Below are 4,772 nucleotides of genomic sequence, written 5' to 3' on the forward strand. Positions count from 1 at the left end.
TATATATATATATATATATATATATATATATATATATATATATATATATATATATATATATATAAAGGAAAAAGGAAAGGGGTTATTTTTCCTTTACGGCAATAAGAGTTGATTCCCTTGCTAGTAGTTTTGGATCGATTCCGTGTATTTCACATATTTAAGAGTGGTTAGGAGAGAGACTCAATTTGTATGGGAAGAGGGAAAGAAAGATCAGGGGAAGAAGCGGGGTAGAGGAATTGGTCAACTCATCAGGCTCATGACCTGAAGACTGCAGGTTCGAATCCTGTCCCCGCCTAATCATAGTCAAAATCTGAGTTTGATCCTGGCTCAGAAGGAACGCTAGCTATATGCTTAACACATGCAAGTCAAACGTTGTTTTCGGGGAGCTGGGCAGAAGGAAAAGAGGCTCCTAGCTAAAGTTGTCTCGCCCTGCTTCAAAACTACAGGGCGCGCGCTACGGCTTTGACCTAACGGCCTCCGTTTGCTGGAATCGGAATAGTTGAGAAATAATACCTTTGCGAGCCCCTACGGAAAGGGGTGTCGTGTTCTCTTTACAATGGGGGTGATCCTGGTTTCCAAAAGCTGCTGGTTGGTTGTATCTTTTTCTATTGGCAATCCCCAATCCGTTGCTTGTTCATTACGAACAAAAGAAGCCGATACCAGTTCTGGTGTTTATCCAGCGGAGGCTCGTATCTCTTCCATGTGAGACCAGCGACCTCAGATCATCCTGGACTTATGTGCTGGAATAGCTTCGTTATGAGTTGAAGCAGCCTCGGCTATTATTCCTACTAAGGAGGAGTCGCCTTTTTCAATTCCCTCCCTTTTGCAATCCCATGTTGATGTAAGGAAGCTGCTTTAGAGTATTGGCAAAAAAAACATTACTGTGCGCCTCCTTCCTTTCAGCCTCTCTCCTCTATTCCTGTATGGCCCAATAAGGCCCATATACTCCCCGGCGAATTCCCGTAACTCTCCGGTACTCCGAAAAATACCCGAATCACTCGGAACCTTTTCGAAGTCCGAATATAGTCGTTCAATATATCGATCTTTACGTCTCGACCATTTCGAGACTCCTCGTCATGTCCCCGATCTCATCCGGGACTCCGAACTCCTTCGGTACATCAAAACTCATAAACTCATAATATAACTATCATCGAAACCTTAAGCGCGCGGACCCTACGGGTTCGAGAAATATGTAGACATGACCTAGAACTATTTCCGGTCAATAACCAATAGCGGAACCTGGATGCTCATATTGGCTCCTACATATTCTATGAAGATCTTTATCGGTCAAACCGCATAACAACATACGTTGTTCCCTTTATCATCGGTATGTTTACTTGCCCGAGATTCGATCGTCGGTATCCAATACCTAGTTCAATCTTGTTACCGGCAGTCTCTTTACTCGTTACGTAATGCATCATTCCGTAACCAACTCATTGGCCACATTGCTTGCAAGGCTTAAGTGATGTGCATTATCGAGAGGGCCCAGAGATACCTCTCCGACAATCGGAGTGACAAATCCTAATCTTGAAATACGCCAACCCAACAAGTACCTTTGGAGACACCTGTAGAGCACCTTTATAATCACCAAGTTACGTTGTGACGTTTGGTAGCACACAAAGTGTTCCTTCGGTAAACGGGAGTAGCATAATCTCATAGTCATAGGAACATGTATAAGTCATGAAGAAAGCAATATACTAAACGATTGAGTGCTAAGCTAACGGAATGGGTCATGTCAATCACATCATTCTCCTAATGATGTGATCCCGTTAATCAAATGACAACTCTTTTGTCCATGGCTAGGAAATATAACCATCTTTGATAAACGAGCTAGTCAAGTAGAGGCATACTAGTGACACTATGTTTGTCTATGTATTCACACATGTATTATGTTTCCGGTTAATACAATTCTAGCATGAATAATAAACATCTAACATGATATAAGGAAATAAATAATAACTTTATTATTGCCTCTAGGGCATATACTACTAGGAAAAGGCCTACTAATGGCGCACCGGTTCTGCCTACTAATGGCGCACTACCGGTGCGCCATTACTATCACGCCACTAGTATTTTTTTACTAATGGCGCACCACAGGTGCGCTGGTGCGCCATTAGTATCTGGTATACTAATGGCGCACCACGCAGTGCGCCATTAGTATAGCCCACGGTGCGCCATTAGTATCTGGTATACTAATGGAGCACCACATACAAGTGCGCCATTAGTAACATTTTTTTTCAATTTTTTTTTCAGAATTTTTTTTAAAAAAAAATTCAATTTTTTTCGCTTTTTTCTTAATCTCAGATCACTATGGCTTAATCTCGGGTCAATATGCTTAAACTCAGGTCAAATCACAATCCCTGGTCAAACTTCCTGAAAGGTCACCCATCCTCACACTACTCCAACCCAAGCACGCTTAACTTCAGAGTTCTATCCAACCCCAGCAACAGCTCACTTCACAGGCACTTGTTGATATATCTAGCATATCAATCCTATTATACCTTGTTGATGTCTAGGACTTTGTTCATGTTCATGACTATGATGAAATTTTGAAAAATATTTCAAACTTCCTGGTCATATTACATATCATGTTTTGAAAAACAATTCAAAAAAAATTCAAAACCAATTTTTTTCTATTACTAGTGGCGCACCATGGATGTGGTGCGCCACTAGTAAGTTTGAATTTTTTTTTCCTTTAGATCTTGAAAGCCCCGTAACTTTTTTCTGTTAGGTTTTTGGGGATTTTGGAAATGTTTAACGGGGTTCTCCCGATTCAATTTGGATGTAACTTTTTGAGTAGATGATTTTTCATATAAAAAACTTTTTAATCCGAGTTCGTATGCAAAAGTTATGCCCATTTTACAAATTTCCAGAGAGATTTTGTAAATAAAGTCGAAATTCATATTTGTAAATTTTCCGAACAACTAGACCACATATCACATGGGAAACTTATTTTCTTTTATTTTTTTTAAAACTGAAAAAGCGGTCCAAGGGGTGCATTCGGAAACTTTTGGGCCAAGTTAGTAATGGCGCACCGTGGGGTGGTGTGCCATTACTAGTTAAACTAGTAATGGCGCACCACACCCACGGTGCGCCATTACTAGTTTTGAAAAGAAAAAAAGAAAAAAAATTGAAAAAAACTTAGTAATGGCGCACCTGTGGACAGTGCGCCATTACTAGTTAAAACTAGGAATGGTGCACTGTCCACGGGTGCGCCATTACTAACAATTTTTATTTATTTATTTATTTTTCAAAAATACCAATGGCGCACGGTGGGTGTGGTGCGCCATTACTATGTCAACTAGTAATGGCGCACCACTCCCAAGGTGCACCATTAGTAGTTTTGAAAAAATATAATTTTTTTTACTAATGGCGCACCGTGGGATGTGGTGCGCCATTAGTATTTGCACACTAATGGCGCACCAACACATGGTGCGCCATTAGTATTTAGTAATGGCGCACTACATGTACAGTGCGTCATTAGTGTCCATCCCATCTATAGCCCTTTTCCTAGTAGTGATATTTCCTTCGGTCTCCCACTTGCACTAGAGTCAATAATCTAGTTCACATTGTCATGTGATTTAACACCAGTATTCACAACTGTATGTGATTAATACCCAATAGTTCACATCGTCATGTGGTCAACACCCAAAGGGTTTACTAGAGTCAATAATCTAGTTCACATCGCTATGTGATTAACACCCAAAGAGTACTAAGGTATGATCATGTTTTGCTTGTGAGTGAAGTTTAGTCAACGGGTCTGTCACATTCAGAGCCGTATGCATTTTGCAAATATTCTATGTCTACAATGCTCTACACAGAGCTACTCTAGCTAATTGCTCCCAGTTTCAATATGTATCCAGATTGAGACTTAGAGTCATCTGGATCGGTGTAAAAGCTTGCATCGATGTAACTCTTTACGACAAACTCTTTTATCACCTCCATAATCGAGAAACATCTCCTTAGTCCTCAATAAGGATATTCTTGACCGTTGTCCAATGATCTACTTCTTAGATCAAAATTGTATTCCTTTGCCAAACTCGAAGCAAGGTATACAATAGGTCTGGTACACAGCATATCATACTTTATAGAACCTATGACTGAGGCATAGGGAATGACTTTTCATTCTCTTTCTATTTTCTGCCATGGTCGGGTTTTGAGTCTTACTCAACTTCACACCTTTGCATCACAGGAAAGAACTCTTTCTTTGACTGTTCCATTTTGAACTACTTCAAAATCTTGTCAAGTTATGTACTCATTGAAAAATCTTATCAAGCGTCTTGATCTATCTCTATAGATCTTGATGCTTAATGTGTAAGCAGCTTCACCGAGGTCTTTCTTTGAAAAACTCTTTTCAAACACTTCTTTATGCTTTCCAGAAAATTCTACATCATTTCCGATCAACAATATGTCATTCACATATACTTATCAGAAAGGTTGTAGTGCTCCCACTCACTTTCTTGTAAATACATGCCTTTCCAAAAGTCTGTATAAAACCATATGTTTTGATCAACTCATCAAAGCGTATATTCCAACTCCGAGATGCTTGCACCAGTCCATTAATGGATCGCTAGAGCTTGCACATTTTGTTAGCACCTTTAGGATTAACAAAACCTTTCTGGTTGCATCATATGCAACTCTTAATAAATCCATTAAGGAATGCAGTTTTGACATCCATTTGCCAGATTTCATAAAATGTGGCAATTGCTAATATGATTCGGACAGACTTAAGCATCCTTACGAGTGAGAAAATTTCATCGTATTCAACACCT

The 4,772-nt window shown here is 39.7% G+C and overlaps 1 non-coding gene across 1 annotated transcript; it reads left to right on the forward strand.

The window, feature by feature from the left end:
- The first annotated feature begins 221 nt into the window (after window positions 1-221).
- On the forward strand, window positions 222-295 carry TRNAM-CAU (transfer RNA methionine (anticodon CAU)). The gene has a single exon. It is a non-coding gene; the product is annotated as a tRNA-Met (tRNA).
- Window positions 296-4,772: the final 4,477 nt, after the last annotated feature.

The sequence above is a fragment of the Triticum aestivum genome, chromosome 2B (assembly GCF_018294505.1).
Source record: "Triticum aestivum cultivar Chinese Spring chromosome 2B, IWGSC CS RefSeq v2.1, whole genome shotgun sequence".
NCBI classification, from domain to species: Eukaryota; Viridiplantae; Streptophyta; class Magnoliopsida; order Poales; family Poaceae; genus Triticum; species Triticum aestivum.